Genomic DNA, 9494 nt, shown 5'->3' with positions numbered 1-9494 from the left:
ACAGCACAAACAAGAAGAGCATGATTTCACTTTAATAGTGGCCTCCTTGAACTCAACCTACAGCTCCACTCGGATGAGGCCTGCCTGGAGTTCCTTGATTCAATTCATGCGCCTTTTTCTGCAGTTCACCTGAAATGAAGCAAAGATTGCATCATTCAGCTAGCAAGAAGTACTTGCTCTCGTGAGCTGGCAGGTTCTTCTTTAGTAGTTGCACTAAAATTGAGGAACATTAAGGTTGGTTGTCTGGCTCATGTAAGGTGCAACTATAATTTTCTTATCCTTTTGTGCAGTTCCACTAAAATAAAGTGCCATTGTGGTGACAGTGACGGCTCATCTTGCAAAGGCTAATAAAATGTTGCACGAGATTACTAGCAGAACTTGACGGAGATTTTGGAAACTCCAATCACCATTTTGTGCAGTTCCACCAAAATTGAGAGATGTTGCCCACGTGACATTTTAGTTGAACTGCACAAGACACTCATTCCAAAAAAAGTGTTTTGTGCAGTTCACCAAAAGGTCACAATAGCAACAAGGTGAAATGGATATCCCTATCTGCACAAAAAGATAGAAAGTAAACAGTTGCTGGTCAATAAGAATATACGAAACATATACGAAATGAAAAGAAGCATCTTAATTATGTTCATGGCAATCACGCAAGGACAGTAGAAATTTTAAAACGTCAGCAATGCTTCATGTTACCAGAAGCATTACGATCAACAATGAGATTCCTCAAATATGGGATTACTTTAATGGTGGCATTGCTTGTTTACCAGATACAGTAAATCAACAGCAGCTAAAGAGTTGGTTTAAGGGCATGGGACCGTGGGGACACCAGGACACTCAGCAGCGTAAAGGAGCAACTTACTTATCATACTGGGGAAAACAGCAGGAGTGCCATTTGTAACACAGTTTAATTGCATCTTATCACTGGAGGCATTAGATTAACAATAACACTGGTTAGACATGTCCCTAAGGTAACAGTGTGATCGCTTCATTTTACATGCGCCCTTACATTAACAACAGCAAAAGGTTGGTATAAGGACATGCGACAGTGGACGCATCAGCACAATGTACCTACAAGGAGGCATAAAGTGGTGATGCCGAGTTTGTTCATGCTATGTGAGGGCAGCAAATCTAATCCTGGAGACCTTTTACTATGTGAGGGCAGCAAACCTAATCCTGGAGACCTTGTACTATGTGAGGGCAGCAAATCTAATCCTGGAGACCTTTTACTATGTGAGGGCAGCAAATCTAATCCTGGAGACCTTTTACTATGTGAGGGCAGCAAATCTAATCCTGAGACCTTTTACTATGTGAGGGCAGCAATTCTAATCCTGGAGACCTTTTACTATGTGAGGGCAACAAATCTAATCCTGGACATACTCTGTTGACTTGTCCACCAGCCGCCACTTTCTATCCTTTTTTCAACCAATAATAGATCTGTTCCTTATCCAGTTTGTACTGCGTTTTCCCATTATTTCCCTTTTCAACCAAGAGACCGGTTGGGTATCCGGTCTCTAATACTTTCACCATATTATTTCCTCTTTGAATCAAGTCCTAGATTCATGCTACAACTTCCCCCCTTTCTTCGTTGTTTGAACAAAGCCCTAGATTCGAATGCATGAAGTAGATTTACCTCTAATAATACTAAAAATTTAGGTGGCTTTGGAAGAGCTGATGGGAGTAGAAAAAGATGCACATGCAGACACGTGGGGAGCTGGGGCAGTAGAGCAAGGCCTCTTTCAAAGAACTTATACCTAAGGGTCGTCGGGATGTCGGCGGCGGCAGGTCGGATCTGCGGACAATATGGCAGGGAGGAAGAAGGGTCGGAGGACCTCCCGAGCCGGCACTGTGTCAGAGAGAACGACACGAGCAGAGGATCGGGCCCCTCCGGCAGCTATGGGTTTCCTCCCTCACCAGTGATGACCGCGTGAACGATGCACCTTGTCCTCTACACACACCAGCCGAAGGGATCCTGCCAGATCTGTGACCAGCGGTGAGCAGAGAGAAAATGTCGCTACCGCTGTCTTGTTTATATCTGGAGAGGATGAGAGAATGAAGAGAGCAACCCTAGTAAAGCAAGCACTCAGGCCCCTGCGTACATATATAGTGGAGTGATTATCTTTTTCTCTCCAAAACAAGCGTTTCAATTTGTGTACGTGGCATTAAAGAAAAAAAGGTGACTACCTGTACGACTCCTACTTACTACTACTAGTAGTAGTATTGTTCACTTGTGCTCCCCGGCCCTCCATTCATTGAACAACCCCACGGGTGAATAAACATACAATACTAGTATTTATATAGAACGAACAAGCTCGAACTATTTTCGCGTAGTTAAAAGTTGAGGGCGGGGCTTTTCCCGGGCAGTACGCGCGGCAGTTTTCATGTAGGCGGTTTGACAGAGAGGCGAGGAGGGTGAGGGAGTAGCGGATTCAACTTACTTACTGCTGGAAAGGTCGGGCTGTGCGATTTGACGGTGTGTTACTATTTGGATCCATGTGTTAGAGTTAGTTTGGGTTAGTTTGAACTCAACTAACCCAAAAATATCCAAACAGGAGGGTTAGTTTGGGTTACTGTTTGGATCCATGTGTTAGAGTTAGTTTGGGTTAGTTTGAACTCAACTAACCCAAAAAAATATAACCCACCCAAGAGGTGCTTATTTGGGCTAGTTCTTCTCGGGACACTAAAAGACACATTTTTCTCTCGCTCTCCCCACAGCAGATCCCTCCCCACTTCCTCGAAGCTTCTCGCCCTCTCCCTCCCTCCCTCTCGCACCGCCCATGAAGGCACCTCGCCGTATCCGTGCTCCATCTAACCCTGTCATCCAAACACCTCTTTCGCTAGAGTTACTTCAGGGTTACTTCAGGATTAGAATCTAACTCTAACCTTTAACTGAGTTAGAGTATCCAAACAGGGCCAGGTGGTACTACCGGCGTGATGCCCCCCTTCCGTTCCGCACTCTAATCTGGTGCATGGCACGTATTACGTCGACCCGGATGTTGCTGGCTGTCCCACATGTCGGCGAAGTAGTATGTAGTAGTAAGAAGGAGCAAAGACTCATGCGGTATAAGTCTTTCTAGAGATTCCAACAAGTGACTAGACTACACCGCGTGCAGTATCTCAAATCTCAAATCTCCCTTCCGGTTTATAGGGATCAAATCTCAAATCTCATCAACCAAGGCATTATGCGATTGGTCGCAGTGCACAATATTGAGCACTCCTATATGACTAGCCGCTCTATCTACATGCGGGACATCAAAGCATCCGGGCCCGCGTGCCATCCACCAAATCACAGCGAGGTGCTACAGTCAAAACTCACCGGTCACCCCAGTGTGGCCGTCATGACCCGTCATATCACAAAACCCACACCTTTACTAGTAGTGGTAAAGTGGCCTCGAAGTTGGACTGGACGAAGCAACCATCATTTCACTGGAACGCTCGTTGAAGCCCTTTCTCCCCTTTCTTGAAGAAAACCTCACTCCAGGCTACTCACTTCTGCCATTTTTCTTCTGTACCGACGAAGGAAAGGTGGGCGAATCAGTGATGCTGCTATATTTTCATTCCAAGAATCTTCTTTTTGCGAAGCACCGACCGATTCTCACAGCCTATTCTTTTCCCGTTTTCATTGCGATTGTGGTTTCCTTTCGATTGCTTTTTGTTTGTCAGTTCATTGATGGATCCTGGAGCACTAGGCAAAGAGTTGCCGGCGGACAACCCACTGGAGACAGCGATCTCCAGGAAGCGAGCACCGACCAACGAGTTGACCATGTTGGCGGGCCAACCCATGGAGACGAAGAACTCCAAGAAACAAGCACTGGCCAAAGAGTTGACGACGTTGGCGGACGAACTCCTCAAAGAAAGTTGGAAGAACAGCAAGGGCCCCACCGTGCCTACCCCAGAAACTCTGATGGCCACCTATGCGAGGCTCAAGGCCGAGTTTGAGGAGATAGTCGCCGTTGAGAAGCAGTATTCCCCTGGCAAGGTGATGGCCCCCATCGAGGACGAGGAGATGGCCCCCGGAGGGATGGGATCCCCCGGTGAGCTGCACAAGGTAAAAAATAATGGCTTATTACCGAAAGTTGTGGTTTTTGATTATTTGCAATGTGCTTGCTAATATGTTAGGGTTGTGCAGGTGCCGGTGGACGTCCTTGATGATTCCGATGTCGCGGCCCGTCCTGTGGACAACGCCCCAGAGATCGTTTTCGATGTCGCGGTCCGTCCTGTTGGCATCGCCCCGGAGATCGATTCCGATGCCGCTGTCCATCCTGTGGACATCGCCCCAGAGATCGATTCCGATGTCGCGGTCAGTCCTGTGGACATCGCCCCAGAGATCGATTCCCATGCCGCTGTCCGTGCTGTGGTCATTGCCCGAGAGATCGATGACAAGAAATAGTTGGTCGCGCTAATCCTTCAGGGTAGTTTGCATTGCCCTGTGTTTAATTACCAGAACGATGCGTGTTATCAAACCATCTTAGGGCTAGTGCACTGTCTTGTGTGGGCGGTACTTGCTACTTTTGTTTGATAGTGAATCATGCGAACCCTCTCCGAGTTATGGAAACAGATGTATCCTCACCAGCTTTTGATGTAATATATGGCATGCTTAGATGTAAGTTTGAACTGTTTATCATATCAGCAGGGCTTATTTGATGATTCTTGGTGTTAGTAGGCTAGCTACTGTGCGAGCTATAGTACTTGCAAAACACTCACCGAAGAGAAATGTTGGGGCTGATGAGCTCGTGGTACGCTTATACTGATCCGTCGTCGATCGGCCAATAGCCCAAGCTCCTAAAATTGTAGGCTTAGCGATCGATCAGACAATAGTCGACACGGATACATTCAGGCCTCATTTGGTTCATAGGGTAGGAAAATCGTAGCAAAAGTACAGAGACGTACAACACAAAATCATAGCAGTACAGAGACGTCCCTCCGTTCCAAAATAGATGAGTCAACTTTGTACTACTAACTTTGAAACGGAGGGAGTACAAATCCTAGGCGGGCTAGTTTGGCCTAGTGGGTTTTAGTGATATGACGTGGTACAGTGCCGTCCAGTCTTCGCGTGTGGTAGCAGTACTGCGGGTAGAGTAAGTTTTCATGAAGAAGCGGAATTCAACGAAGTCATGATGGTTCCTTCGTCCGACTAACTTTGTGCATGGCAGGTGGACCAGGATAATTTTGTGCATGGCAGGTGGACCAGGATGGTCGACGTCCCACATGTCGGCGAATGAAAGTATTCTTTCCGATATAGTGGACGAGCAACGAGTATTCATTGTTTATTTTTGATGAAACCTATTGTCTCCACTGTTACGACGGAGGAGTGTGAAACACGGCAGCCCAGTGAACTTGGCATGTGCACCACTCCCTCCTTCCTCATGTAATACTACCATAGTGTTGACTATAAGGTTACAACTTTTTCTCACTTTCTCTCTATCTATTTCCTCTCAAATGTTTTTTACCTTTCTTTTTTAGACACAATTGTTTTTTATGCCTCTTTTTTTAGAATTAGTTTTTTATACCTAGGAGCACGTGTAGAGACGGGCTCCTGCAGATCCCACTCCTTGACTTTGTCAATGCCTCTCTCTCCTCCACATAAGCGGGCTTGTCGAGAAGACAAGAGATGATCTCTTAGCACAATATGTTTCACCATGTTTTTAGGAATAACTAGTTATTGAAGATAAGGCTAAGAGATGATCCATTGTACACATGTTTTTTTGTCATCTCTAAATTACATGCAAGACTTATGATAAGACTATCTTATCAACCATTGTACATGCCCTTTATAGCCCAGAATTTTACCAGTGAGCTAGTACTTGCTATGAATGCGGGCAGCTGGCCTCTGAGGGGGGAGCGCGCGCGGGGAGGTGGTGGGGTGGGGGAGGGGTTCTGGTGGGCCAGGGCGGTAAGAAGCGGGCTTGGAAGCGGTGCGGACTCCCGCATGGCCCACCTCACATTATCACCACATATTTCTTGGAGTCCGTGCACGGCGGGCGGGCGATCTCTTCTCCCTCCCCCGTCTCTCTCCTCTCAGCCGACGCCCGCCGAGCGATTAGATTTCGGCTATCGACGGTTTATTCAATTGCAGTCCCACATGTCAGTGAAAATGCAAGACAACGCGTGTCCCCTCTGGTGAGCGGCGTGCGAGCCGGACTGTCGGGGGTGCGACGTGAACGCGACGCGTACGAGTTGTAAGTGTGCCGCCTTTTCCTTTTGAACTTGCAAAGCGTAACATTTTCGTGCGATCGATTGATAGAAATCCAAAAAAAATGACGAGGGCCGTGCTTTGCCACGCGTTAGGCGGGCTAGTTTGAGTGATATGACGTGCTACAGTGTCGTCCACTTGCTCCATTTTTATGTAAGCAAGAGTCTACACTCTTACGTGGGAGGAGTGCGAAACACGGCGGATCTGATTTTGATCGAGGGATAACTGTTCCCTGCGAAATAATGGAGCACTGTTAGCGATTATAGCATGATAGTTAGGGCATCTCCAGCGCTGGCCCTCAAATTTACACCGGCATCTGTCCGAGGACACTGATGGATGCCATCCAATGCTGCCCGCATACCTTTCGACAACTATATGAACTAACCGGACGAAATTCGTGCAAACAAAGCAAATTTCAAATTGACCGGATGAAATTCATTACATTTCGAGAACTTTTCCTATAAACTGGACGAAATTCATTACATATTTCGCACAAACCATACTAAAACCTACTGTAAACCTAATCTAAACGATCGCCGGGCCCCGACCACCATGTCCGGCCATGAACCCGAGAAAGCCGGCCATTGCCTTTGCCTCCTCCTTATCCGCCTCGATAACCTCCTCCTCCGGAGCACAAGGTTATGAAGATTTCTGCCTCCACGTCGCCATCAAGCGGCTAATCGGCCGCCAATTTTTATTCCACCAAGCTTGGCATCGACTGAGTGGAGGAGTGGTGGCCTTCCTGGGACCAGAGCGGTGGCGACCTACCGTGTACTACTCTTCCTCGCTACTGGCTGCGCCCGCGCATGCGCGCCGGCTTCATGGTCGTGGCGGCAGAGGGCGGCTGGGGGGGGGAGCCGGCGATCTCCTTCGTCTGCTCCTGCGAGAGTACGTCCAAGAGAGCTTTGGAGTGCCCGGAGGCCATGGTTGAAGTGGTGCCAACAGAAGGAAGGGACCGGAGGAGAATGAGTGTGGGTCTTTGGCTATGGCTGGGAGATGGGGCTCAAGTTAATATAGCGGGCGAATGGCAATGAGCCGCGGCAGACGGATGGACGGCTGGCACCGGAGTAGGTTCGTCGGCAGCCATGGTATCATTAACGCGGAGCAGTCGCTTGCACCGGGATGCCACGCGGGTGGCGCTCTCTCGGCTGTCGCGCTGCTGCCATGCCGGTGCCAGTGAGAGATCGCGTCGGGTGTGAATGCGGACGCTGCTTCAGTGACTTAACCACAGGTGCGTTGTCTCACTGACATGTGGGCCCAACGGGCATTAGGCCCGCATGTTAGTGACACACCAACTGCACTTGCAGTTAAGGCCGGTGAATGCGGCATTGACGTTCTGGAGAGACGGTGATCGTTTCAGGCGGGAAGCGCGCGCTAGCGATGGAAGGGGTTTCGGTAGGCCAGGGCGGTCAGACGCTGGCGTGGTGGTAAAATGTGAACTCATGGATGACGAGCCTTTGAAGCGTATGCGGCACGTATTGACAACCAGGCGTCCATGCAACCGCTCTTCTCGCCAGCTAGCATTCGACGACCACCATTAGACACCACACAACCATACATAACTTATGAATAATGGACGAATCGATCGGACACACACTGGTGTGCAGTAGCACTATGATCGGTTGCTCACGATAGTACATACTCCGCACCATAGTACCCTCTCTAGATAGGCTGTTTTATAGATTGTCGTTGTGATGGACGATATACATGAGCAAGGCACCGAGTAACGAGTATGACCGTTGGTGTTGAGCCAGGTGAATACATGCTCGGTGTTCGCGGAGGCCTCCAGCAAACGTCTAAATAGTAATGTCACATACGCATAATTTTGGTTTTTATTTCTTTCTCCACTGATAGGTAGGCCCGCATAGATAGATAGATAAAGAACACGAGATGATGAGGCGCATGCGGACTGTTTGACTGGTCAACCAGACAAATACGGAGCTATACGCTGAGCCAGTGACCGTATAAGCACCATATCTCATATACAATGATCAAAGTGAGCTATCAAGACAAGTTCAATGACCGCCAATGCATTTTACTCGGTAATAAATGACCAGGATTGAAGGGGAATCCAAATTTCCTTCATCTTATGTCCTTGAACTCTTGACAAACCAATGCACTTTATGGTTGTCCGGCCACTCCACCCCAGAGCTGTCACCAAGCGTCGTTCATGCCACCGCGCCGCACACTAACCGGTAAGGAAGCGATGGAATCCCGCCGCGCCGAGTTCCTCGTCGCCCACGACTGCACACAGAATGGTAGGCAAGCGATGGCATCCCTCCGTGCCGAGTTCATCGCCGCTCGCGACCTCACACCTATGTGGGCGGAATTTGAAGCTGCCAAGGCCGAATGGGCGGTAGAGCAAGAGGTGGCCAAAGCCGCATAGAGGGAGCGAAAAAGTCAGAAAGCACTCAAGAAAAGAGAGGCCCGCCGCCGCAAGAAAGAAGAGGACGCACGCGCTGTTGCGGAGAGGTTGGCGGAGATCCAAGCATGGTGGGGTGTCGCCGACAAAGCCGGGAAGGAGAACGACGGCGTCTGGCCAGCATGTGAGAAGTAGTAGTACTAGTAGTTAGTGTGTGTGTCTGTGTCACCCGTATGTTTGTTTAATTAATTACGAGCATGTAACAGTACTACTAGTTACTACTGTAGTTTTAGAGCAAATTACCAATACATTAGCCTAGACTCAATGGAAAAATTCCTATCCTATGCATCAAATGGAATCTCTTTCTCTATAGGAATTGAGATGCATGTCATCTCACTTCCTATGATTTTCATATTCCTATAAAATTCCTATCCTATGAACCAAAGGAGGCCTCTGCTGGAGTAACTACTGTAGCTAGCAGTACTGCTGGTACAGTATTTTTCTTCAAGAAGCGGAATTCAACGAAGTCATGATGGTTCCTTCGTCCGAGCAACTTCATAGTGGGTAAAAGGTTGGGCCTGTGATTTGATGGCTCATTAGTAATTACTGCGGTGCGACGACCGGGGTGAATCTCCCTTGGAGTTCTACGGGCATGGAAAGTGGACCAGCATGGTCGACGTCCCACATGTCGGCGAGCGGAAGTATTCTTTCCGATATCGAGGAGCAAGGAAACCGTGTGGTATAGTATCACTGGTAATTTATATTTATTTTTTATTTCTAATGAATGCTAGCGTTCAACTCTTATGATGAAGGAGTGCCAAACACACGGCACGTGCTGGATGTCGCACACGTCAGCGAAAGGAGTGGGACATGAACAACGTGGTAGAGCGTCTCCACTTCTGGGTCGGAGACCACACGTAGTAGTACTACTGTACT

The sequence above is a fragment of the Triticum aestivum genome, chromosome 4D (assembly GCF_018294505.1).
Source record: "Triticum aestivum cultivar Chinese Spring chromosome 4D, IWGSC CS RefSeq v2.1, whole genome shotgun sequence".
NCBI lineage: Eukaryota > Viridiplantae > Streptophyta > Magnoliopsida > Poales > Poaceae > Triticum > Triticum aestivum.
Note: the sequence above shows the minus strand (reverse complement) of the source record.